The sequence below is a fragment of the Columba livia genome, chromosome 6 (genome assembly GCF_036013475.1).
Source record: "Columba livia isolate bColLiv1 breed racing homer chromosome 6, bColLiv1.pat.W.v2, whole genome shotgun sequence".
In the NCBI taxonomy this organism is placed as follows: domain Eukaryota; kingdom Metazoa; phylum Chordata; class Aves; order Columbiformes; family Columbidae; genus Columba; species Columba livia.
The window spans coordinates 11,404,053-11,432,040 of record NC_088607.1 but is presented as its reverse complement, the minus strand read 5'-3'; the positions used below and the strand labels follow the sequence as shown (position 1 = coordinate 11,432,040).

The window sequence follows — 27,988 nt, the reverse complement described above, 5'->3', positions numbered from 1 at the left end:
GCTTCCAAAAATAACTTGTATTTTGCTCATATTAGAAGAGCAGGATGTTCTTTCCTGTCCTGAAGGGATAAGGAGGAAATGAGAACTGTGGGGTTTTTATACGGTATGAACTACTCTTCTTCTGGACTAGTCCTGTGAATCTTGATTTTTTTTTTCCACATCCTTAGCATTTTGTTCCCCACGGACCTCATTTTGTTTCCATTCATGCCGATGTTACTCCAGCGAAACTCTCTTTGATTTCAAAGGAATTCCTCCGTATTTACAACCCCTCCCATGCTAAGGCAGTAGGCATTAGAAGGGAGGCAATCTACTGAAGACAGCGAATGCTGAATGTCTCAAATCCCTTTTAAAATGAGTTAAGGTCAGTTTAGAGATGCGAGTGGGGGCAGAAATCATCTTTTCCTGTCCTCTGCATTTGAAGGAAAGAGACGGCTGTTTGGAGGAAATGTGAACGTAATGGACTGCACATTTGTGTCCCATTGTACTGAGGTCTGACAGGAAACACTTGGGGTTCGATTCAGGAAAAAGTAAATATTATTCCTTTATAATACTCCCATAACCCCGGTTATCCTGCAGTATTTGACTACATCCCCGTCTTTAATATATATGTTCTCACAGCACTCTCCAGAATACCAGAAGGAAATCTGGTCACTGGGGAGTGGGGGAGGCATGGGAAGAGTTTGTGAAGCAATTTTCAGCCAACGTCCCTCCTAAGTGACAGCAAAAGTCCAGTGGCTCTCTTGCTTTTAAACCAAAGGGACTCTGGAGCAGCTGCCGCTACTGACTGCCACCATGGCCATTGCTTGCAGGAAGAGGGCTGCAAATACCAAACTTTGGGTGATTTCTGAGCAGTATCTGCCAAGCCTGTGAGAGCACTCTCTCACTGTAATGTATAGATGGCTGCAGCAAGGTGTCCCACCAGGTATGTGAGGCCGCAAAACCCCAGCAGGCACCAGGGAATCCCTTGGCTGGAGGTTCACCCTGCAGCAGCCTGGAAAAGGCTCCAGCCCTCAGCATTTAGAAACTTTGTTCCTTGAAGAGCCAGCTGAAGCTGCAGTGGTCTGTAGGATCAGTGCTTGTCCCTGGAAATGCCTTTCATCCCTCCCGAGGGAGCCTGCCTCCCGGAGTGACCGGGTTCAGGGAGCTGTTACAGCCCTTTGTCCGCGGGAACATGCAGTACCACCAGCGTTTGGCATTTTGCTGTATAGCTCTCGAAGCTGCAAAGATTGCAGAAGGAACCAAAAACCCCCATACATAACCCAGAAGAGATGGATTGAGGACATAATGCCCTTGATTGAAAAAGGAGGCACCCAGGAAACCTTGTGATATATATATTTTTTTAAACTAGAGCTAAAGTAATTTGGCATGCACATCCCCTGAGCTGCTTCCTAAACCACAGCTGCGTGAGGAATTATCTAGCTCTTAGCTGAAGTAACTCCTTAAAAAAAACCCCAACATGTAGGTCATTAAAGTGCTAATAAAAAATGTTGATGAATCTCTGAGCAGTGCTCTGATTATCTCTCTGTGGGGAATGAAGAACTCATTAACATGAGCTCCATGCCACTCCCTCCTCCTTTCTCAGAGTTTGGCATAAAGTAAGAACACGAATGTTTGTGGTTTGGCCAAGTTTCTAATGAGTAGCTCAGCTAGGTCCACTGATTAGACACATGGCTTTACGGAGGGTGAAAAGGCTGCAGTGCAGTGTAAATTGGCAAAGCATTTCTGCCAGATCAGGTCCCCGAAAAGGAGATGCTTTACCTGTTGTGTGGATTTTTTGCAATGTATTTAGCAGGGAATGTACAAAGAGAGGGTTTCATTGACATGGCAGGCAGGGAACAATGCTGCAGAGGGAGTAACAGAGTCAGATGTGTGTCTGAGGATCCACTCTCAAAAATGTAGTGCTATGATAGCTTACTATGGGGTTGGTTTCACTTGTTAAGTGTTGGGGGTTTGGTTTTTGTGATTGTTTGTGGGGTTTTTGTTGTTGTTCTTTTTGGTTTGGTTTGGTTTGTTTGTTTTTGTTTTTAATATTAAGCTACAGCCTGGCCCCAAATGAACAGTCCTGGCTATTATCGGTCCTCCCTGCTCTAGATGCTGCTTCTCGTACCCCACAGAAGGATGTCTGTGCAGCAGCCCCCAGGCACCGCAGGAGCTCACAGGCAGCACAGGGAGAGATCTCTGTTTGCTGCATCATCTGCAGGAGCTGCAGCACCGCCACCTGCCTCACTAGAAGTAGCCGAGGCCAGGGACTCTCCAGCAGCACCTGAGAGTTGTTTCAAAGGATAGAACAAAACCTCCAGAACTAATGTGAGAAGTCTCTCCCATGCAGGAAAGTTTCTTCTTGATCCTGCTTGTAATCACCTGAATCATGAGGGCTTGTCATCTCCATAATCTTTTCAGGACTAAAGTAAAACTCATTCACATGCCCAGGAGAAGAAAACTCACCCTACAATAAACACGAAAGGCATCTTTACATGTCTGAAAGCATTCTGCTGGGATAAGCAACTGCTGCCTCTGAAATTAAAATCTCAAGGTGTATGATCAATGTCACGCAGCATCTTAGCTCCTAAGACATCTAGTCTGTCCCCTGCTGTTGCAAACAATATGTCTTACAATGACTTTAATAAACTTAATCTGAAAAGCAGTGACATTCTTCCATTCCAAATCCTTCTCCTGGAAAAGATGGAATTTGATTGTTCTAATGGTTAACAAGCCCCCTCTAATTTCCAGCTTAAATTTGTGCATGGCCAGGTCATACCAAATTGTTCCAGTGCCAGCACCATCAAGCTAAGCAGTTGTCCGGACCAGAGCGCAGAAGTTCTGATTCTTGGATTTCTTTGCAGTATCATTCTCACTTTCAAAACCACACCTAAAATTTGTAATTTCTTGTCCGTTTCGTGTTGAAAGTTTATTAAACATGTCACAGCTGTATTTTTTTCTTAAAGGAAACAAACAAGAGGAAATGAACACGCAAGGAACAGCCCTACTAATTGTGTGTTATACCGAATAAAGAGGCAAACTGGAGAAAGCCAATTGCTTCAACCTCCATAGCCCACTCTGCATATAGGTATATATTCTTCCGGTGCCTAAGTTTTAATTTCCTACAGCCTCCAGATAATTTGAGGTCTTGTATTATAACATCTAAATAACAGATGCTGTACCACCTCATCCCATTATTACTGCCCGGTGCCTCCAGGTTCCCACAGCACTGGTCTGGTCAGGCCGAGCCATCTCAGTGCTGGGTATAAATTTGCAAAGTTAAAACATGTTCCTCATCCTCTCCCTTTTCAAATCAAATAGCCCATGGCTGGATAGTTTGGTGCCTTAAGCCCGTTTTTCTCTGAGGACCTCTCTAGCTCCAGAGAGGTCTTTCTGTGAGCTCCTGTACTGATGTGGTGGCAGCAGCCAGCAGAGCTGGAGCCTCCTTGGTGACTCCATCAGGAGATGTCCCCAGGCACATTATGTCTTCACCCTGCCCTTGCTCCAGCCCTGCTCATTTCCCCATGATCACAGTCCCCAAGGGAGCTCTTTACGCAGAATTAAAAGGTTTTGTCCCCAAACCCACACAAAGCTAGTTGTGTGGGTGACTTTACACCTGTGAGCAATATTGCTGATTTCAAAGGGGACTTTTAAGCATTTCCCACACATTTTAGACAACTTCTGAGTATTAGAAATAATTAAAAATCTAATTAAAATATAGATGCTTTTTGCATAGAAAGGACAACTATCACCCAGTGCTTCTGCGACTTCAAAGGGCTGGTCAGAACCGCCCAGATGTGAGCAAACCAGCTCCGAAAGCAAGAAACCAGTAACATTGGGTGGGGAAACAAAACAGAGATGATTTCAGCTGCAAAGCAGAACAATTACAGAAAGCCAAAAGAAAAAAAAAAAAGAAAAAAAATGAAAAAGACAGCTTTTGCCAAAATGAGATTTGCATTTTGTGCAGCTTTTTTTAGCCAGGGCTGCTTTCTCCCCGCGGATGGCGCAGGAGCCTTCTCCTCAGCAGCACAAGCCATCTGGAGAAGCCTTCTGCTGCCTTTCAGCCCCGAAGACTGTTCAAATCTCTCAGAATTTCTCTTTTTTTTATTTTTTTTTGGGGGGAGCTGCTGTTTATTTTTTATTCATTGTTCCCACATACACCTCGTTTTATTCCCCCCACCCCAGCCACGCACTGAGTCCATCTCCTCCCGCTCGCCGCGACCCCCGGGGACGAGCGGCACTGCCACTGCAGGTAGCGCCGCGGCCGAAGCGTGGGGAGTTGGGCTGTGGACAACAATGGAGGACACTGGCGGTGCCACCGTCGCCCCTCGGCCAAGTTTGAAGCCGGGGGAGGGTGAGGGGGGGCGGCGGCCGCCGCCCCCCCTCACCCTCCCCCGGCTTCAAACTTGGCCGAGGGGCGACGGTGCGGGGGGGTGAGGCCGCGCTCGCTGCCAGATAGTGAGCCACCGCGGGCGGGCGGGCTCGGGGGGAGGAGCTCAGGTGTCCCTTCCTGCCACATAGTGCGCCGCCCCTTCCCCGCCCGCCCGCTCGCCGTGGTGGTGCTGGGGCTCCCGCCGCCGGCGAGGAGGGATGGACTGAAGCACAAAGGCGCGGGCCCGCCGAGGTAACGCTCCTGCGGTGTGGGGAGAGGAGGAGGAGGCCGGGGGAATCTTCTCTTTTCCCGCCGAACGCGGGCGGGAGCGGCCGTTGCGGGGCTGCGGCCGAAGCGTTGCCGCGGTTGGGGAAGGGGGGAAGGGGCGGCTGGAGGCCCGGAGCGCTCCCCCTCCGGTTCCATCAGACGCTTCGCGGCGGCGGGGCCGCGGCTGCCAGCGGGCTGGGGAGGTTTTGGGGGGGCTGTGGTGGCCGTGGGGCTGAGGGGGGAACTTCCCCGGGGGTGTGCGCCAGCTCTCCGGCCGGGGGAGATGCTGCAGCGCTGCCTCGGCGCCCGGCTGGGAAGGACAGGGCTTTAAATAATGCGCCACTGCTCGGGAGCTCTGCTAATCGAATGAAACCTTGCAAGCAATTATTGTAATTATGGACTGTCCTCCGTCCATCGCAATGCTCCGAAGTCGCCACGAGCCTCAGAAAACTTCCTGAAAATAATTTTCTCCAGCCTTTCGCTGTGTTTGATTGTGCCGGGCTCCACCTTTGCCGCGGCTGGTGGTGCGGGGAGCCCAGGAATGCGATTTCCCAGTGCAAGCGCACGGATTCTGGTCACGGCTGAGCCAGCCTACCGGCGATGGGCATCTGCCCCGGGCGATGCGGTGCGGCCGCCCTGTGCGATTAATGCGCTGGGATTGTTTTCATTGTGTGTTCATATTAGCAAGGACAAAATTCAAGATTGCTGCTTTGAACTTCAGGCTCTAGAAATGAGGGTTATGATGGGCCTTTTGGGAGTTTGTATCTCGCATTAAAAAGCTTATTTAGAAATTCAGAGCGGTTTTCTCAATCGGTGTGAGTACTGGTCTTCAGGGCAGGCAGGCAGGGTCTGCATGACTGAACGATGGGATTTTAGCAGGGGAGCCTTGGACTGGCTCTGAGGAAGCAATAACCACTGCAGCTGGTTGTCCTGCTTCTGTGTTCTCAGGATTGTTATGTTACAGGTGGGTTCAGGCTGAATCTGCTGGTTTTCATCCACAAGCCCTGGACTTGTGTCCTGCGGATAATGATGTGATACCAAGTAGAGGAAAAATGTGGGATTATGCCTCATCTGTGTGATACCACTATGTGGAGGAGTTAAGTTTTAAAACAAATAGATAATATCAGTGACAATAAATATCTGGGCAAAAAGATAATTGGCCAAGAGTTATAAAAGCATGATTGTATGAAATTGCTGAATTACTAATTGTGTGGTAGAAGTTGTTACTTAAATCAGTTTTGGTACCAGAGGGATGAAGCTGATAAATGTGACCTCAGTCTTTAAAAAAGGGCTTTGGTGTGCCTGGGGCAGCTTCAGGCTGTCTCACCTGCCTCCTGGTCCGGTTGCTGGTGACTGGAATAAAGCAGAGGTGCGGTGGATGTTTGGCTGTGTGTGATCTGCTGGGAAGGTGCGGTGGTGGCTTTGGGGGGAGCAATGTGAGCTGGGGCAGTTCTGCGTGTGGCTGCTTTGGCAGGAGAACAGCTGTGAAAGGCTTCTGTCCACCTTCCTGCCAGGGTTTGCAGGCACGTCTCTTGAACCAGGGGGTTCTTTGGTCTGCACACCCTGTCACCCACGTGGCCTGGCTGGAAATGTATGAACTCATCTGAGCCTCCTTGATGGCATCCAGCACTTATGGGTGAAGAAGGTGTGAACTCTGGGAATGCCTTGGGCTCTTTGGCTGTTATTGAAAGAGCTCCTCAGTGCTACTTTGGGTAGGGAGTGCATGAGTTCTTCAATTAAACAAGACAATAATTGTGTGAGTAATGGTGTATACCAGTCTTAGCTTTAGAAATGTTCATGTTACTCCTTTCAGAGATACATTATTCTCTAGAAGACATTATTATAATACTTGCATTTAGTTTTTGTTGGGAGAATGTGAAGCCCAATGCAGGGAGGAAGGGGTGGGATACTTAGGGGCTGAGTGTTTAATGATTGAGGTTAGTGCATGATGATGATTAAACACGTCCTTAATTCTTGACCAATAGATGGAGTGCTGCTACGCCTTAGGATATCTGAGGATTTAATGGTCTCTTGGTTAAATCAGTCCTTATCCTTGAGTCTTGCCTGAGGATTGAGGCAGCTGACATTTTTATTTAAGGAAATGATGATTTTAGGGTGGTGCAGTTAGGCTGTCACGTACACTGTGATCATCAAACCCGAAGAGGAGGTCCAGGTGGTGCCTCTCACAGCAGAGACTTTGCATTGCTTGGAGACTGGGTGGACTTGAGTGATCTGGGTGAAGTGGGATGATGTTTCCCAGTCAGTCAGTGAGATGCACAGCAGCTCTTCTATCGACATTTTTCCAGTTATGAAATGAGTGTCTGTTTGACAGGGCTGGGTGAGCCGAGCTGGGTCCGGTGTGGCTGTGCTGGAACTGTCCCTGTTGCATGTGATGCTAGAGGTGACATTGCAGGCTGGGCTGCCTGCTTTTGTTCAGCTCAACTTGTTACAGGCCAAAGGACCTGGCGTGAGACCCTTGTTTGCTGTGAAACTCATCAGAAATTGACGTGCAAGAGACAAAAAAATGAGAAATATTTTAAGACAGGCAAAGGTTAGTTTGTTTCCTTTTGTAAGTGGAATGTTTTACAGATCAAGAGAGGACAGAAAAGAAGGCTGCTAGTTTTTCCCTTGTTAAAATCATTGTTGCTAGTTAAAACTGCAGCAAACGTCATTGCCACACTCTGGATGGTGTTGGGATGATAATATTAAAACAAACAAACAAAACCAACAAAAACAAACAAAAAACCCCAAATAAAACAAAAACCAAACACAAACCAAGCAAAAAAATTAAAAACTCAAACAAAAAAAAAATCCACACCACAACACACCAAACAAAACAAACAAAAAAACCCACAAAAACCCCCAAACAAACAAAACCAATTTTAATTTAGGAGAAAAACTTGTGTGACTTTGAGATGGTGCATAAAATTGCCTTTGCTAGCTTTTTTTTTTTTAAACTGGATAAAAATGTTTGTTTCCTTAAAAAATGTCTGCCAACTTTAGCAGCCATAGCAACCCCTCGCTATTTTTTTCCTTGTAAATCAATTCTGCGTTTTTGTAGTGCTGCTGTTTTAAAAACTGAGTCGGTCATTGTTTTGGTATTGACTTAGAAGAATGCAATCTATATTATTTAATAACATTGCTTCCCATTACATCACAGGCTTTTCTTCAAGCTGTGTTTGAAATGCTGGTTGCTGTATGAGAGATGGTGGTATATGGTGGTGTGGCTTCTGGTAGGGTTCTTGGGGAGGGTAGTTGTCTTTTGTGCAGTATTTTTTGGTAGATGAAGATGATTACTTGACCCTTACGGAACAAGCAGTAACTTACGCATTGTATGTTAATGTTAGATTTGTTTGCCACAGAGTCTGCTCTGCTTTCTGTATTAGTTTTGAGTCAGTTGGTATATGGGAAAACACTTTTGTTTCTTTTCAGTATTCAAGATAACACAAGTCATTGTACCTCATCACAGATGAGATTTTAGAGGTCTTTCAAAGATATTATAGCAAATGCATGGCTGTTCTTTGGATAATTTGTCATATGGATTATTAGTTAAGACAAACCGATCTTAATAAATTTGGTTAGATAAGAAAGTATCTCTAGTTATGGCATGCTCATAATCCAGACTACGGGGTGGGTATGTCACTTGAAAATAATCAGTAAACTGGAAAATGTTTACTACTACAAAGTGGAGGTTTTCTTTGGGTTCACTGAAAAGTTAAATAGTGGAAGAAGACTTGAGAGCTTCAAACCTCAGTTGGAGTGTGATGGCTCCTGGTTGGTTTCCCCCCCTGCCCTGGATCTTGGCAATTTGGTAAATGTGATGTAGGCATCTATTTAGTTAGGACTCTGGGAGCACGTTAAATGTAATACATGTTTTATGGTAGTAATGTCAATTCTGCTTGACAAGGATTCAATCAGCTAGTACAAAGTGCTAATTAGGGACATATTATAATAGCCTTATTCATTGCTCTAGTCTCTTAAGCTGTTCTGGTCTTGGCTAGCAAGAAACTCTTTTTTTTGCCTTGTGTTGTTTAAGGTGTTAAAATCCTAGTGACATCAGAGCAGCAGGTAGTTCTCACATGAGTTAGCAGGTTGAGGTGAAGATCAGTAAATCTCAAACTGGTGTGAGAGGTCCCACTTGCTTTGTAGCTTTTCATGTTGTGTTTTCTTGACCTGTGGCAGCTGACAGCTGGTAAATCCCTTTTCCCTTGTACAGCTGGTACCTCCTGAAGTTACTTCTCCAGCTGAAGTATGTGGCAATCTTGCATACCGTAGAATTGATGGCAGCTTCGTGTTGCTCTTGCTGCCCTGAACAGGTACCTAGCACAGAGCTGGTGTTAATGCTGGCTGGCACTTCAGCCGAGAGCTGAGCTGCCTGCTGTGTTGGACCGAGCAAACGGATTCTGTTGAATTGCTGTGAAAACCTGTGCTTGTTATCTTCATCAGTATCTGTAATAATTGGCTCAAGTGTTGGTGTGGTTTGTTTTTTTGCTTTTTGTTTTTTAATGTTGCATGTGTTTAATTATTACGTGATTTTTTTTCTTTGGGTATAAAACAAGCATTCCTATGCATCTCATCCATAGCTATTACACTGAATACGACATAGTTTAGAGGCCAGTTGGATCTGCGTCTCATATTTGTGGATGCACAGTAAATGTCAGTTCTGGAAGCAGGGTGCTTGCTACCTAACCAGGCGTTCCTGTGCATGTCCTTCTGATGGTAGATAGAGTGCAAAATAGAAAAGCTTACTTATTGGATAAAGCTTGCTTTACTTGTTCTCATACAGTAAAAACAAGGAAGGAAAACTATAATTTGAAATACATAATATTCAAATGTGGACTGGCTTTTGTTGAATAAATGCCTTTTTTTGACAGCTCTAGAAGTCTTGATAGAATGTTGCGGAAGTGATTTGATACTGAAGTTGTCTGTGTGATTCAAGTAAATAATTTCTAGATCAATGAAAATTATAAGTTGGTTGGCTTCAGAGAGATTGCTGATATTAGTGTAAGTTGTTTCATATAATCCAGTATCCCAGTACTTCCTTTGCAACCCATACTACATTTTAGTGTTTATGGACTTAAATACAAGAAACTCTGTATTTATTAAGAAAGTCTCTAAGGCCACAAAGTCAGGTATTTGAAAGCTGGGTAGTGCTTTCCAAAGAAAATATTCTGGATTTAAAAATGAAAATTAAACTATATAATTGGAAAGTATACTTATGAGCCCTTGTGTCAGGAAGAGTAGAAGTGTTTTGGCATAGATGCTCAGATCTAGCAGACAGTTAACAGAGGCAACCTTCAGCCTAACGTATGAAAAATTAGGTGAAATGGAAAATAGGATTTTGGGACGGAAACAGCAGACAATACTGGGTAGTGCATCCAGCTCTGTTTAGAACTGAATACAATGACACAAAAGTAGTGACCTCACAAGTACCTTTGTGTTTTCCTGACTCAGATACACAACCGTTTTTAGGAGTGCTAATGAGCTGCATAACAATTTCTCCAGGCTCCTAGTCAATTCCAAAGCAGGAGTAAAACACATTTGTAGCCAGCTCTCTTTCAATATACCAATTATTGCTACACACCAGACAACCCACTCTCTTTACTGTGTATCCTAAACCACCAAAACCAAACAAATAAACCTTAAGTCTTAGAACATACAAACTTTATTTGGGGATGGCATGAGAGTCTGTTGAGGGTAAGACTGAGTATTCTCTTATGATTGTTTTCAGGTGTATTATCTGCAGTTTCTATGATGGTGCTGAAATTTAGGGTGCAAGAAGCTGTGTATAAAACTAGTACCTGGCACTCCCTTGGTAACTGGCTACAACAGTGGCCCTTCTGATGTAGTATTGCTGCCATAATAAATGAATAACTAGTCAAATAGGTGTTTCTGTTATCATGATTAAATGGTAATAGTGCCCACAACAAGCCCGTCATCCCGTTTCAAATCTTGATTGCATATGAAGCGTCATGCTAAATACCCAGTTAAGGAGCAATTGTCTTGGTGGTGTCCGCAGTTAATGTGCACAATTTCTGGCTTTCACTGGCAGCTGTCTTTAAATGCCTGTTTGTCTAAAGGTAAATGCAAAGGCAAAACTATTCCAGTGACTCAAATTTTTTTTTTTGACCCAACTGTCAGGGCATAAGGTAGAAAGTAAAGATGTTCATGGTCTTTAATTCATTTACTAAATGGTAGCTTTTGTCTGTTAGGGCAAACCATGTATTTTCACACCAAAGGGTATGTAATTTTCTTATTCCTGAAATTACTGAGGTTGTGAAAGAATCTCTGGGTATGTGTTGATTTTTTTTTTTATTTTTTTTTTTTTTATTTATTTATTTTATTTTTCCTCCATTCTCATCAATGGCCATAAACCTGAATACGAATTAGATTTCTTACTGATGTGTGATTGTTATGGATTGACTATCCAGAGCTATTTGTCTTTGACGTGTAGCTGACTTGGCATTCAAAGGACACGTGCATGTTCTGTGTTAAATGGCTTAAGGACTGGAGTGACACATTTGGAGAGCTTGGCAGATACCTCTGCATGTGCATGATTTGGAACAAAAGACTCCATCTTCTAAGGCAAAGTGTCCAAAGTAGATCACTCAGTCAAATTTTCATAAATATTTTTATTGCAAAGCTTTAATCCTAAACAGCTGAGGAATAAAAATGAAGTTGTGATATGTGCTTTAATAATGGCCGGTACAATGTTTTATAAAGCAAAGTATGTCTTTCACCAGTAAAGCCGCCTTTATTTGTTTGGCTTGTTCCCTATCAACCTGATCAAAATCATGGGTCTGGTATCGGGTAAAAAAAATGCATAAAAGAACTTGCAAATACGTAGAAATTTGTGGGTTTTTAACATAAATAAAAACAACCAGAAACCAAACTTAGTGGTCTGGCAGTCAGGTTCCCCCCTCCATTTTTACTCTGTTTCAAACTTTGTTTAAATAGTTTTGCAGCATGCAAAGAGATTGAATACATCTGTGTAGGGTCAGCATGAGTGAGTCTGTACTCAAAACCAGGTTAGTTTAAAAAATAAAATCTTGAAATGGATCCAGGTAGCTTCCTAGTTAAAACATATCAAATAACATAAAGCATGTGAACTCAAGACTACTCAGTTTAACTATATAAAACGTTTAAGCTGTAAAACGTCAGGAGGGGTTTTTTTATAGGTGCCTGGGTAATTTGCCCTTAGGTGGCAGAGCGGCAGCGGCAGCGTGTGTTCCTGTTTTACATCAGATGTTTTCTTGTGAGCCAAGCACTTGGGGAAAAACCGAAGTACTGCTTCCTCTTTAAATGGTTGTTGTATACAGGTTACACTGTGTGTGCATTTGCTCAAGCTTACATAATTTTACATGCCCTAAGACAACTCTTGGTTAAGGGCTAGTTTTCAAAGACTGCATAGTTCTTCTCAATCACCGCACCATTCAAAATGGGAATTTTTGCTGGCTGACTAGCAGAAAATGTTCTCTTTCTTGCCTTTCCTAACATGAGTGTATTATTGCATGTCATTGCTTCTGATCAAGTCGAGTGAATTTTAATGTATTGCCAAGTGAGATCCCATGTGCTTCAAAACAGTCTGAAAGTCTCCAGTTGCCTGGATCAGAACACTGTCTCTTCAGTGATGGACCCAAAGTGGGCCAGTGGAGACCATTAAGTGCAGTGGGATGTCTTCTGTAGCAATGGCGGTCAGTGTTTCAGTCCTACGCTACGAAAGCTTTGCTTAGATGCAAAGATTGCCCCATCTTGGTTGGCAAATGCATCTGATGTAACTCGGAGAGAACGGGAGGGAGGGCTCTGAGCAGAGCTGTGGGAGGTGGGAGCATTCTGCTCTGTTTGCAAGATGAACAGCAGGCCAGGCTCACCCAGCAGTTCCTGTAGCTGGAAAAATAGACGGCTTAGCCCATATACATCTGCATATCATTGTGTGTGTGGGCAACTTTCTTCAAGAACCGCGGTTTCTGTATGTCACTTGTCTCTAAGCTTGGGTCTGTGAACTGTTTCACAGGAGCCCACAAGACAGAACAAGGTATAGTAGTCTTATTGTCCCAATACTTGTGTTAATCAGATACTTGTCTCTCCACTGGAAAGATTCTCCTCTTTCTGTGTTGAGAGGGTTGAAATGCTCTCATTGGGGGGAAAAAAATAGTATTTTTTTTTTTTAAATTAGATGTATGTAATCCTTTCCTATTAATATTGGCGAAAATGGTACATTAGACTCTACTGTATGTGAAATGTTGACTAAAATGAATTAGCTAATGGTGGAAGTAAGAATAACAGTGTCATATTTATAATCTGCGTTAGCCTTTAACAAGAAAAAATAGCTTGAGGTATACCATGTAACGCTAGGGTCTGGCTACTATCAGATGTTGCAAATGTATAGTAACAGGTATTGTGTGCAGTAAATTTATCTTTGTAGTAGAAACCTGATGTTGTTGCTGTTCCCAGGGGGTAAGTTGAATTACATTATTACCGAGGCTGAGCTAACAGAGCTTTGCTTATAGTATACATACAGACAAGACAGTTCTTCCCAGGGAGGTGACCTTTGCTGTATTTTGGTTTCAGATTTCACAGGGACCTATTTGAAAGTTTTTAGCTTCAGCCCACACCCTGCTGGTAGTTGGTTATAAAACTCTCTTTGAAGAAAGTTTAAAGAAAAAAAGTCTGCCCTTTATTACGTTATTAAAGTTAGACAAATGTCGTTTGTTTACTCCTTTTGTAATATATATTACTGCCACTGTTACTTATCAATATAACTGATAGTTCAAAGATGAAATTAAAGCTACAGAATTACCAGTTACAATGTGCAAATGCATAGTGTAAGTAATTCTTTTTTATGGCTGTTCTGTTTATTAGTTAACTTGAAGAATGTGTACTAGCATTTATTTGTGCTGGGGAAACTATTATGGTTGACCTGGCATAATGTAGTGTACACCTTCCAAGGTTATTCCATTCTCTCTATAAACTTTTTTTGGGTTACGCTCTCTCCAAAACCAAATTAAAGACACAAATTTAAGCCCTGTAATCCTATGTAGGAACCCAATCAAATAAGAAACTTGTGTGTCACTGTTCCGATAAATATAATCACCTCTTCAATGTTGCCGCTCTTTTCTAGGACTCTGATTTCCATCTGATTAAAATATTTCTGTCGTAGGTTACAACCAAACTAAGCAGGACATCCTGCTCTTCCCTCCTGGCCATGTGGTCCTTTCTCATCCTCTTGTGAAAGTCCTGCTGGTTGCTGAACTTACGCAATTCACTGTGAATTGCAGCAGAATACTTCCTCTCCTTCCCCTGGCTGCATTAACTCTATTTAATAAGTTGAATTAGCTTGAGAGGGTTGAGTGAGCACCAGAGCGCTGTGAGGTGTCAAAGGCAGCGGTGAGAACCTGGGGAGGCTATAAGGGGAACAGGGAGATGGGACTGAGCTTCAGGTTCACTCCAGTCCCTTAATCCTTCAGTGGCGACAGCTCTTCAGGATCCCACCCGCAATGTGAAAATGTAAGCGGAAGGTCTTGGTGAGTTGAGCTTTCTGCAGGGGGACTTGTTTGTAGGAAAGAATGAAAAAGCTGTTTCTCTGGCCTTTGAGATGTGCTGTCACAGCCACAGTGTCATGATGTTCCCCCTGCTCTTGCAATACTCTCAAAATCGGGGGAATGGTCATGCTTAAAGGGAGACTCTTTGGGATATATGCAACCTTTTGAGGAAACTATGCAGGCTTCAAAATTATTTTAAATAAAGTAATCTCAGCATGCTTGGGGAGCTGCTCTTTGGCTCATGTGTCACACACCCACATCCCCGCTCCATGAGGCTGCCAGTGAGTGACAGTCCTGGGTGACATGGAGGTGTCGGGTGCTTGGGGTCACTTTCTGTAACAGCCTTCCCTTGTCTGCAGAGCCTGCAGCATTTGTGCACAGAGCAAGACACAACTAACTTTTCTATTTTAAAATAAAAAGGTTTTCGTTATTGAACGGTGTGTACCATTGCTCTTGTTACTTTATGGTTCTATTTCATAGTTATGTACAAGAAATGGAGGCTAAATGTCACTGTAGGAAAACTTCATTGCATCAGGTAGACCGCAGTGCCTATATGTTCAGGAATGTATAGAACAAATTATTTGGTGAGAGGAAAGGATGGGGTTGTACTTGGTTATAGTAATGAGCTTATGGATGTTTACAAGACAATTTTATGTATAAAGAAGTAAGACTTAACATTGAGGAAAACATGTACAAATAAGTTGTTTAGCATAGCTCAACCTGCTTCCCAAAATACTCTGTAGCTATAGCTTGCAGTCTCTTACGTGCTTTTGAAAATGGTATTGCCTCTCTTCTCCTTCCATCCAGGTTCTCATCAGTTAAATGATGTGTAAGAAAACCTAGTGTTGTTACCAACAAATTTGGCAGGAGGATTGTTTTAGAAGTGTAATGCTGAGTTTCCAACAGCAGAAAGCTGTTTGCTGTTTAAGTTGACTGAAATTCTTCCAGTTAGTCCCTGTGCAGGTGGTGAATGATACATATTCATGGTGTGAAGAGCTGTCCTGCAGATACCACTTCAGGGTCTTCAGTGTTCAGTCCTCTGAGCTTTTTCTTGGGCCTCTCTCTTTTCCCTTTTTTCTCTTTTCTTAGCTGCAATGAAGCTGCATCTTCAAAAGTTTGTGTTTTCTTTGTTTGATGTGATGTGCAGGCTTCAGTGTAGATACTTAAGCAGTCTTATCAAAGTAATACTGGCTCAGTCAGAGTAAAGATGCTTTAGTTAAATAGACTATGGCTGTGTTTAAAAATAACAGCTCTGGCTGTGTCAGCACGTTGGACGACCTGATACTGACTTCAACAGAAAGAGCTTCTGAAAATTACTTTGCCTGTCACACATATTGCCCCCAATGTGAACTGGGTTTCTGTTGGTAGCATTTTGGTGTTAGATGAACCACAACAGAGCCCATGAATTTTACATGTTTTTAGCCAAATGGCTACAGAGGGAGCTGCTTGTACTGGGCACTGTTTAAATGCACAAACAGGAGTATCAGCACTTTGCTCTTGTTCAGATCATCAGAACAGAGGCAACTGGGGTTGGGTGCAAACACCGTCCTCATCTAAGCTCAGTAGTTTTGGGTTCTCTGTCATTTGATATCTGAAGGAAAAAGCTGATGTGTGTGCTCTACCAGCCTGAGGTCGGTCTGTGTGTGACTGCTGTGCTTGCATGTGTAGGCTGTTGCATTCTCCTAATAGTAAGGTGTGTGGAGAAGCTTGGTAGTAATTTCCATGCAGTTGTCTCTTCTTACCCCAGCCCTGGTTTGGCTCTGACTCTGCTGTCTTTCTGAAAACAAATTTCAAGCATTGGTATTCTTAAGAAGTCTTGGTTAACAAGACATAGGCCGTGTGCCAAAAAAAAAACCAAAAAGAAGGTAAAACATTTTGAAAATACTATGTGCATCTGATGTTTACTCCATTTCTTATGGTTCTTGTTCTGTGTGGGTTTTCTGTCCTTTTCTGTTTCTTGGCAAGGAAGATAGTATTACATTCTTATACCAAGAGGAAGGGTATTAAGGTTACTCATAAAAAGAAGATTTATTATCAAATGTAGTTTTTCATTTTGTCGTTTGGTTTTTATTTATTTTTTTTTTAACTCTAACCATACCCAGATTACTGGCTTCATACAGTCGTTGTATCAAGTTTGGATGGTGTCTTTGTTAAATTATGGCTCCTGAGGGTTTTCTGTTACAGAGGTTTCTTCAGTCAGGGGAAATGAGGGTATAATAAGGAGGATCCAAAGACCGGACATAATGATTCTACATAATAGGAACAAACAATGCCAGATTTGGCTGATGTTGGATTTTCCATCAACTTCTTTTTATTGGCATTTGTTCATTTTGCTTTAAGCAGTGTTTAAAGTTGAGGCAGCCTGAGTGCCTGAAGTAATTGAAAGACCAATAGCAGACAATTTGGGCAATACTTCTAATCACTGTGTCCTATCTTCATGCGTTTACTCTGAATTCAGGCTTACTCAGGAAGTCTCTTTGATTCAAATACCATTAGAGCAGTAAATTCAGCAGGAGACATCCAGATTCACTGAAAGGACTATAACTGAATCCAGTATAATAGACCTGGCTCTGCCTGAGGTTCCTGAAACCCTGTTCCAAGCGTTCAGCTCGTGCTCAGCAAGAAGCAGCACTGCTTTTTGGCACCGTGAGTACCTGACCTTCCTTGCTGCTGCCTCTGACTTGCTGGAACAGTCTGCCAGCTGTTAAGGGTATCTTTTGCCTTTTACTACAGCTATAAAATATTATTAATTGTAATATGCTAAAATGGGGACAGAATAATCAAAACGTATTTCAGGATACAAGCGAATTTGCTGAGAGATTCTATAAATAAACGACTGTGCCTCTCAGCCAGACATTCAGTGTGAAGCAGGAAGGCAGAGTGTGCTGGTGGTTTTCTTTTTCTGATGTTGGGCTTTGCCGGAAGAGGAATGATGCTGAATCCATTTCTCACTGCCTCTGCTATGCCAGAACACTGATATTTCAGGGTAGAGTGTGTGCAGTTTTCTGTAAATACCTCTCAAGGAGAAGGGAGGAGAAAAAAAATGTATTTACTTTGACATTTACAAACTAATAGATACCACAGAAAGCTGCTGAAGTCAAAACTGAAGCCATTGTTTCATTGTCCTTTTAATTATATTAGAATGTTTTGTGGCTATTTTTTCCCCCTTATTATTCTCAGTAATTTTTGTGTCTTTGGGCATTAGTAAAATTGGGTGCAACAGTCAAATCATACCCAATACACAAAACCATTTCCTTTCCCCATCTCTTTCTGCACAGTCTTCACTGTACCTTATCCATTTCTTTATTCATACAAATCTAGGAGAGACTTTCTTAGTGATCTTTCTCTTATTCGGGGTCAACCGCATAACTTCAACTCCTTTTCTGTTGTTATTTACTACCCATGTTAGCCACTCTGGTAAAAATGAAAGCCTTTTACAGTGGCTAATCATGTAGCACTTTGAAAGATGAAAACTGGATTCCTCATGGAGCAAAAAGCGGTATGTGATTTGAGATTAGCACTTGTAGTGCATTAGCACAGTGCATTATGGTCAAATTTAATGAACATAGCATTTTATTTTTTTGTGCCATAACATACACGTGGTACAGTAGGATTCTGCTTGATGAAAAAGGGAAAGCTGACAGAAAGGGTAAAACTATATATTGCCCTGAGGATAAACTGTTAGAAATATTTCTGTGGATTACAGCAATGGGTGTTACGCAAGAAAGAAAAAAGTTTGCCCTGAAGTATCGTAATTATTAAAGTAAAGGTAGGATTTGTTTGTCTAGAAATTTATTGCAGTGTCCACTTCTGCCCAGAGGCGAGACGAGTGTGGATGCGTTGTAAAATCATAGTCGTCTACAGGAGCCTGTGGATTTTGAGGGTTGCAAAGTTGTGTAACTTGGTGTGAAAATCATAAAAGGTTACAACTGACATCTTTGAATTATTTATGTACCTTGAAGTTGTGTGAAATTTCCTGAGAGGTCTGAGTTGACAGTATTCAGTGTATGAGGACCTGATATTCTAGTTCTTTGAGGTAAACTGAACTAGCACAGACTTGTGCAATTGTGCGGCTTTCTAATTAATTAGAGTGCTCTCTTTGGTGTGTTTGATAAATCAGGGGGGTTATAAAGGTAGAACTGTCTGTGTTGTGAGATGGACTGATTTCCTGGGGAAGTTTGCACTGGACTTGGATCCAGAGCTACTGGGGCTTTCTCTTGAGCCACAATGTCTTTCTTTGGCTCGGTCCATAAGGGAGAGGGCAGGCAGGAGGTATTCACACCACTCAGCTCAGCCAGCTGAGGCTTTCCCCTTCATCACAGTCCTGCTTTGAATTGCTTTTTGGAGAACTCTCTATGGATGCCGGAAGCCTTAAAACAAGGGAAGCCCAGCTCAGGCTTGGCTGGCTAATTAAGCTGCCCGGGTATAGTAGTGTGATTAGCACACTTAGTTTGTTAGGCCTGTATACAAATTCTTTGTACAGCGGGGCCTGGATCCGTGGTCCTCTTGGCTCCATGCAGATAGCACACGAATAACAATTCTCTGAGTTCTCAGCTCATTATTCAGATTGCTGTCATATTTAAATATCCTGTCTGCATGTTGGCTTAATGTCTGGAAAGACTTGGGCTCTGAGATTTTTTTTTTAAACTTTTAAATACAAGCTGTGTAAATGCTGCAATATGTTATCTATCTTCTTTTAAGATACTTTATCCTGTACTGATGTGACAGCCACTGGAGTTCACCCTTTTTGGGCACAGTGAAACCCTTTGTGTGAAACAGTTGGTACCTGATAAACGAGTGAAGGTTTTGCCATTGGTTTATTAACGTCTCCAGAAACCACCTATGTGTTTTTGGTTCTCAAGCAGTTTGTTTGTCTTCCTTCTTAAGAAAATAAACAAAAGCACACACATCCTCGCTTGTTTCTGCTACCTCCCCATCCATAGGCAGGATTCAGAATCGGTCAAATCAAAACGATCTTAAATTGGGCTTTCCTTTATGTTTGAAGAAAAAGCTTTGCTAGCAAGGCTCCTGTTGTAAATAGTAGGTAAGTCCACCTACCAGCAGGGCTGCTGCTCTTAAGGGAGGCTGCAGCAGTTGAAGTTTGGAGTAGTTTTTAGGCACCGTATAGACAGACTGCATGTGGGCAGAGCTGCTCGCCTGCATCACCCACCCTAACCCAAGTAGCTGGAAACGCTTGGGTGAGAGTGTGGCTGAGCCTCGGCTCTTGGACGTTCTGTTGGCCTTTCTTGCCGAAATAAACCCTTCCTCGTGGAGCAGAAACAAGTGCTTTGTGCACCTCTGGGCTCAAATTGCCTTGTTTATCCATCCTTGCCAAAGTTTCCTCTCTGAACAACCTGTCAGGTCTAACTGCACTTTAAATAAATCTGCTTCCACCACTGAAGTGAGTGTTTATATGACTATATATACATTTTTCAAATACTGTTGAAAATTGTGCTCAATTCAGATGTAATACATGTTTCAAGTCCTTGCTAAAGGTTGCTTGGGACATTTTTAATGGTTGTGAAAGAATCCAGTTGTCTGGTCCTCCTGCCTCCAGAAGCAAATAGTTACATACCTGTTAATTAGAAATTAGCTGGTCGTTAGAGGATTTTAAAATTGAAGCTTCATTCAAATGATCTGAAATTTTATTTCTTAGGTAAAAATAGGACACTTCCCTGCTTTGATTTTATTCTTCAGCTTTTTCATAATTTCTTATGACATTTGTAATACCTTGCTTGGAAAAGATAATTTAGCTTAATCAAATACCTGAGCTTTACAAATAAATGTAGGTGTTCAAAAGTGTGCTTGTGAAGGACTGTTCTTAAATACTTCAATACCTGGATATCAAATATGGTGAAAATTTGGGTGTAGATATGGAATGATGCAGTCCATCTTTCTGTGCTGTTTCTATCCTGTGTTGAAAAGAGTTTGTTTTATTCAAAGTTTTCTGAGGTAAGTTGATAGGATTTTATAAATCAGCAAACATGAAAAAAATGAGTTCTTATTTAGACTTTACTAATTTTGAATATATTTTTTTCTTCAACTCAAAACACTAAAATAATTGATTAAAGTGCCTTAAGTTTCTCCACTCCTGTGAACACAGTGGTATTAGCAACTTTTCACTTTGAAAATCAAATTACAGTTTAGGTGCAGTTCTAGGTAAGCAATCTTTTTAGTAAAGAAGCTCAGTCTAGGCTTAATTCTAACCTACAATGTTGCTTTTTTTCGTTGAACATTGGGTTCAAGATGTAGGCCACATCTGTAACCATGTTTTTAGAAATCGATCTGTATTCAACAGGTTCTCTGCCAACAGCATCTGGTTGCACTTTATGTATGTGTTTTCTTTCATAAAGAAAGCAAATCGTATGACATAATCCCAGTCAAATAAAAATGATTGTTTATAATATTTAGTTTATTTATATAGCACCACAAGATGAAATACGTCTCCATCTGAAAAACCTTACAGCAGATTACAAAGGTGAGCAGATGACATCTGAATTTCCAGATGGCTGGTCTGGGGTACTGTGTAGTGTGGTTAATAAGCCCTGATTAAAGGGATATAAAATTAGTAGCTGAATTGCTAATCGAATGGGGACTAATAATTCCAGATGCCTTCACGAGTAGTGTCTTGCATCCTGTGGTGGTCCTGCGATGCTGATAGCACTCCTGGAGCTGCTCTGGGGTTGGAAAGATTAATGGGGTACAGGGACAAATCTCAACAGAATGTAGTGCCTTTTAGGACTAGCAGCAAACCCCCAATGCTGCTCACTGCCATGAGTAAAGTTTGGAAGCAGTGATTTGCTTTTAGTGAAATAGACTGCACAGTGCTTGTCTGCATGAGTTGTTCAGAGTAATTGCAGAAGCTTGATCTTAATTACACTCTTAAAAGTGGCTTCACTTACAAAATGAGCACTCTCTGGGGGGCTTTTGAAGAGGTCCAGCGTGGATTCACCCTTTGGGTTCAACTAGAGAAAGAGAACATCCAAAAGATAAGAACTGGAAATATGAATACCTTGTGAACATCAGAGGCATGATTTTGTGTGCTCAAGAGTGTTGGGCTGTGATGTCCTCAGAGCAGGGGGAGCTATGCAGAGGCTGTTATAATCCCGAACAACAGATCTCTTCAGCACATGCCCACCGAGGTATTTAAGGGTGTCAGTCGCATCTTTCCCTCAAGAAAGCTGAGCCACCTGCAGCTGTGGAAAGAGCTGTAGATAAAGCAGTGTTCAACTGAGCATGTACAGTCCTGTACTTCTGATTTTGAGATATTTGGAAGGAGCGATTTCTATATAGGCCACCAGACAGTTATTTCAGGAGTAGCTTTTTGTGTCCAAAATTTGATGGGAGCTTTTGAGCCCTGTAAGACTCATGTGTCACTGAAGGACATACTGGAGGGAGAGGTATATGTCATATAGTGTAGGGCTTATTTCTTCCTCTAACAGGCTCGGATCAAATATGCACAAGGGAAGGATGTTTTGACAATTTGTACCCAGATAACATATCCTTGTGTGGTTAATGGTGTCTTTCACTTTGGATTACTTAATTGGTCATCCATACATTAAAGTTGCTTACAATATGTAGTATTCAACAAGTAATACTTTCTTGGACTCTTTTCATTTCAACTGATTAGCTTATCTGTTAACAGCATAACTTTTTTTGACTCATCATGAAAATGGCAGTTGTCTAGAACAGATTTTTGTTGCAATACTAGAACAAAACAGGAATTTAAATACTGTGGCTATTAGACCTTTTAAAATTAGGCATCCTAATTAACAGAGCTAAACATCTTAATTACTTAACGTAATTAACAGAATACCTATTACCTTTTTAGTTGCTAGGCTAAAAGCTTTTTAGCCGAGTACAAGCTTTTGCTGTGCATGATGACCCTTTAAAGGCTTTTGGGACTCTCTCCAGCTGGCAGCTTGGCATGGCTGAACAGATGTGGCTGGTCTCTGGAGAGCTGAGCTGTGCTGCTAGCTTTATTAATTCCTGGCATTCCTATTGATCTGTGGGTCTAAACAAAAGTAAAGAATCTCATGTGGAAGTGGCATAACGTGGCATAAGCTCCTGTTGGTCTCCTGATATGTTCGGGATGTATTTTGGTGGGTCTGATATTCGTCCTAGCAGCTCCAATTTGTTGTTTGTACATGTGCATGTTTTACTGTTTCTTGGCTTCATGTTCTGCTCTTCGTGATTCATAGAGCATCAAAATGCACAGAAATTATGTTCTCAGCACTTTGGAAGACCTCTCCAGATAATTCTGTGAACACAGCTTGTTCACGGGAAGCAAGTGGGTGTGCTGGAGGAGCATTCAGGTTTCCTGAAAGTGCTCATGATTACTGAGGAACTGCTTTGCAGCTCTCTTCTGAGAAGAGGGTTCTTCACTTCTTCCAAATATTATTTAATAATTAAAATCTTAAGGTTGGGAGGAAGTATATTTCCCTGTAATAAGGACAGTTGGTGTCAAAAAAGCAAATGAAAACTTCTGCTGATGGACCGGAGTTTGATTTTTCCTGGAATCTAATTTATATCTGCAAAAGGCGAGCTGTGGTAAATTTGGATTAGTATGACAGTAAACTCAAACCATGCGTGACAGGTTCTTTCTCTTAGTTTGGGAACAGTTATAGTCAGATGATCTGCATATGCGAAATATTTCTGGATAATAATGCATTGTTATCGAAGTACTGAACTGAAGATTTTTTTTTTAATATGCTTGTGAAATTTAAGAGGAAACTTGAAATAGTTTGGGATTTTGTGAATAAGAACAGTATGAGCAGAAGTTGGCATGTTGGCGATGCTGGGGCAGTTGCAGATCATGTTCTGAAGGTTGTCGAGGGAGGATGCCAGTGAACTATGAATTTCCCTCTTCAGCCACACTCTGGCACAAATAAACATGCCAATTACTGCAACAAAGGTGCTGCATTAGTGCACTTTACTGACCTCATCCCAAGAAACATACAGCACTAGCCAATTTCTGAAATAATTTGGGAAAATATTTATTTAAATACTTACTGAAAACAGATGTTTGGGAGGGTTTTGTGGGTATGTTAAAGTCTTAAGAAAAAATCCCAAAATGTAATTATAATAGCTGATGTTTATACCTTTCCAATTCTTGGTCTCTGAGACTGTGCTTTGATAATTTCTCCAAGGGAAGCACTTGCTGGTCAGAAAGTGGATTCAGATTGAGACCACCCAACAGTCACTGAATAGCAGTCATGGCAATATGTATGTTTTCATTTAGTATAAACATTTGAACTTAATGACATCCTGTTTCTAAGGATGAGAATAATCTTGCTGAAAAAAAAGGAGGAGGGGGAGTATTAAACCAGGAAATGTGGGTCCATGACTGCACTTAGCTGGTAATCCTATAGGTTGATGCAAACTCAGGAGGAAGTTCATGAGGTGTTATGATATTACAACTAAGGTGCTTGTCAGGCAGTTACGATTGTTTTCATAAAGAGACCCAAACTTGTGCATTTTACTGAACAGAAATGGAACAAGCAACAAGAGCTTGTTGAACAGAACAGCAAATGAAGGAGGAGCAGGTGGCTGGGGAGACAGTGAGGGGAGGATATGGATGGTGTGTTAAGTAGCATCTTGACTTAATAAAATGTTACACTGGATAGGATTTCTGTTTAACTAGGTAACAAGCTTCTGTTTACATTTCCAAACCCAGTCTGAATGGGCAAATACTATTATAGAAGAGTAAAAAGAGAAGCTTAGATAAAACCTCAAGATTAGACTTGAGTCATTGAAACCTTCAATATTTGGACTCAAGCTGAAGATGTCAATTTTATGCTAGTGTAGCTTTTCTTACTGAATTTGTACAATATCTCAGCATGGCAGTGTTTTAGAAGCAGCATATAAAAGTGGCTATTTATTTTGTTTCTTGAGCAGCTTCAGCAGCAGAAGCAAGCAAGTTGCAAAGATCAGTAAGGACTTATATAAACTGACTGAGGTGCATATTCTCGGGAAATCTTACATTTCTGTAGTACTGTTTTATTTTAGATCTCGGCTTAGATTAATTCTGCTCATATTCGACATATATCTTGTGCGGTCTTGTGTTGCCATTTCATGTAGTGCTCTGTTTGATCAGTGCATGCTTTTCTCCCTTTTTAAAGTATTTTTTTTCTGAAGGGATCAAGCCGTGTACAATAAATGCCCATAGCCAAAGCTGAGGATCTTGTTCGAAAGTCGGCTACGAAGAGGTGAGGAGAGGGAAAAACGTGGTTTGACTTCACTTCGCAAGAGCTGGGAGGGAGGAATTGAAGCCAAATGAGATCTCATCCTTCCTTTCTTGAGGGAGGAACACGCAAAACTAAACACTGTCCTTTTTTCATAGCAATAATTTACATTTTTACTGTTCTAACTGTACACTTGAGTATCATTTAGTCTTATGGTTTTGAAGGAGGAAAAACAATCCCCTCCCAAAAGGGCTTTCCTAGAAGTGTGCTGGAGGAGCCTGTGGAAGTGAGTCAGTTTGACTAAGTTGCAAATAATGTTCTGTCTCAACTGGAGAGGAGAGAGAGGCAGGGGGGGAAGGGAAAAAAACCCTTGATTTCTGAGGGGGGAAAGAAAGGTTTACTGCTCATGTTCTTGTGCCCCGATAGCTTCTATTTTCAAGAACGCTTGACCTGTGTTAAATTGTGGTGTTCATACTGATTCAGAGTCGGGATTTTGGGACTTGGACAATTACATGTGTATTGTGAAATGAAGTCTCCTCCCAAGTTGAAATGTAAGAATTTCCTTTTGCTTTTGATGGCAGAATAAGCTGAACTAATTGAGCAATCTTCTAAAGCTTTGCATGGTCCAGTAGGGATTTGTCTTCTGAATGTAAGTACATTTGGGTATTTTTCTTGTTTATATCTTCTGTAAACTGACTGTAAGACTTACGTATAGTTTTAATGGTCCTGTTTGTTTGTTTCTTTTCCCCTTTGGAAAACTGGGATCCCTATGGTGAATGACAAACAAGGATTGCATCAGTAAACTTTGCTGTAGCAGCTGTTGCTAAAATATCTGACAGGATCTGTGTTTTGTCTCATTGTGGTGATCCAACCAGTCAAAACTGTATAGCAGCAATATTTTCGTTGGAAAATATTAAACCTATTTCAGTTATCATAATTTATGAAGTAATGCATTTATTTTCCTGTATTGATAATTAAATATAATTTCTTCATACCTTGAAACTGATCTAATCTCAACATGAAATCTAGCATCTTGTGTTTTACCTGTAAGTAGCAAAAGCTCTTAGAAAGCAAAGCTCAGTGTTGAGGGGCAATGAAGACTGCTGTGTCCTACAGCAGATAGACATTCTTATTGCATTTATACCTGAAATAGCTACTGTCATCATGTAGCCACTGAAATTCTTTATCTGTTCTTTTCCAACTGATAGCCTTAATTTGAATTGTGAAACTGTCTCATTAAAGGCCTAATCTCCCCTTAGGAGCATTGTCTTGAAATGCTGAAATTTGGCTTTATAGCATGGGCAGTGGCCTAAGGAGTTTCTCCAGTACCAGGCACAAAGAAGGCAGCGGTGGATCCTGGTGCCTCCCTGGCATTTCTGACTTGGGCATTCTCATCTACTTCTGCCTGTTTGGTTTTAGTCCTTCCTTTCATATGTCTTTCAATTTCTGTTTGTTTGCTCTGTAAGAAAGGCATAGTCTGAAATGAAGAAAATCCTGCCTGCTAAACATGCCTGGAGTGCATGTGAGGGGCTCATTTCCACAGCAGGCATTAGGAGATTAGTGACTTGCTGGGGCTTTACCTTTCTTCCTCTCTCTGAAGCAGTAAGTGCCCCTCATCACAGGACCTTTTTGAGTACAGACTTCCTTTATGGACGTTTTGAATACACAACCAATCATGCTCTGCTTGAATGACAATAATGTGGTAAACAAAGTATTTTTGCTCCTGGTGTTTTTTAGCAAGGCAATGAGTAGCAGCATTCTTCTGTTTGGGGAAATAAGATTATTCATCTCTATTGGAATATACTTGTAGGGTAAGCTTTGTAAGGAAAAGCTTTGAAGCTCAAAAGGAAAAAAAATGCTAAATATATATATATCCCATTGAATATAGAATGGTATCTTAAAGAAGCGTGTTCTTGCCAAAGATGAGATCAAAGTTTTTTGACATTTCCACATTGTGTTTACAGCTAAGACTATCATTCTGATTTGCATTCAGAGTGATGCATGTGACAAGCCATTATGTGGATTATTCAGGGTGTATAATTAGGCATTTACTTTCGTTCCCTTTCAGAGTATCTGTGAAGGGCTTTAAAAATTTGTAGTTGTAATGATCTGTGCACTTTCATATGGCATTTGCATAATTAATTTGGGAGGTGGGTCTTACAGATTTATTTTGAAGCTTCTGTGCCTGAAACAGGTTCCATTGATGTATAGATAGAGATGGCTATTGAACATGCAGCCTGCAGTGAAATAGCACAATGAAATAATATCGTAGCCTGTATTTGGGATTTCAGGCCTGGCTGTTGTCTCTTGGCTGCTGGCCTTCAGGCAAACACTTTTGGAAGAAGGTTCTTAACACTGATGTTTTGAGGTGCATTGGTGTTTTTCTTTTAAAAAAACAGAGTTGTGTGAAGGGGAAAAAAGAATGACCCTGCCCAAACTAGCGTAGCACATATGTAAACTGAGGAGCATTGTCTCTAGAGTTGAAATAGCCTCATTTGAACACCTGTATTGAAACTGCTTTAGAAAGAGTCTAGTTTTCATTGAATGCAAAAGAGATCTGGATTTGTTTCAAAATGTGAATTTAAGTTAACTTCTTTTGTCTTTAAAACCCTCTGTGTACCCAGAGAGAAACTCTTTCTGTGTTGTGAGAATGACGGATAACAAGACCTGTTTTGCCTTTTGCAGATGCGTACACACATGCGACTTCCATTGCTAAGCAGTGGGTTATGTGTCTGGTTGATGGAAGGAATGTTTCATTTCAAAGTTTCGGAAATGCACCACGTACTTCTGAAGTTTTAAATTCTCCAAAGAATTCTGGTTATTTTGTCCTGGATGAACCAATCTTGCGGAGCTCCCTGGAGTAACAGCCCTGGGGGTCTGTCTGTGTCCCAAGCGTGGTCCCTGCATGGGCTGGGGGGCGCATCCGAAACGGCCCCGTGTCAGCAGCTCTGGCAGGGAGGCTAAGGGGGGGGGCCTCTCTCTGAAGTCCAGTACTCATCACGACAGGAAAACCTGCTTGGGGTTCATGGTGTGCAAAATCCTGGAAATGAGCACTTTTTACCTGGCCCCCTTTGAGTTCTTGGGGAAAAACATATCAAATGTTTAATGCCTCGCTGGTTGAGCATTTGTTTTTCCCCTGAAAGAGGAACCATGAGATGTGGGCAGTCAGATTTTTAAGAAGTCATAGGGGAACTGTGGCACACATGAACGAGCAGGCTATATGAAGTGCCAACTATATTATGGGTTATTTTTAGTGTCTCCTCCCGCACTGTTGTTGGGAGGAGGAGGCTGGTACTGATGGTGAGCTGGTACTGATGGTGAGCGGGTGTGTATCCTGCTCACACCTCTGCGTTCTCCCTCCTCAAACACATGGGTGTGCCTCACCAGTGAGTTAAATTGCTAGTTTAGGATGCTCAAGATTCAATTCCTTAATCGGTTTGGAGGGATTTTGCTTCGTGCGTCTTCTGCAGCTGATGCTGTTTGTTACAGAAGCAGCACAAACCCAGGAATTTTCTTCCCTCAGATTCTGCCCTGTTTCCTTAGAAACTGATTTCATACCATAACTGTGCGCTAAGAATCAAGTCACTTCACATTCTCTCTTAGAAACATGTAAAATCAAATCGATGAACACTAAGTACAAGTAT

General features: G+C 41.8%; 1 protein-coding gene across 13 annotated transcripts in view; it reads left to right on the top strand.

Moving 5' to 3' along the window:
- The window catches only part of ADD3 (adducin 3), a 112,343-nt gene that overhangs the window by 7,258 nt on the left and 77,097 nt on the right, over window positions 1-27,988 (top strand). For 2 of the 13 annotated variants that reach the window (XM_065067061.1, XM_065067053.1), the window contains exons 1-3: window positions 4,502-4,603; window positions 24,298-24,368; window positions 24,926-24,993. The exons of 2 other annotated variants lie outside the window; for them this stretch is intronic. The gene's annotated coding sequence lies outside the window, so the exon portion shown is untranslated. Of the gene's footprint in view, window positions 1-3,985; window positions 4,232-4,392; window positions 4,604-13,957; window positions 14,143-24,297; window positions 24,369-24,925; window positions 24,994-27,988 lie in introns of those variants that run through there. 9 more of the 13 variants (XM_065067064.1, XM_065067055.1, XM_065067065.1 and 6 more) reach the window with 9 other exon arrangements.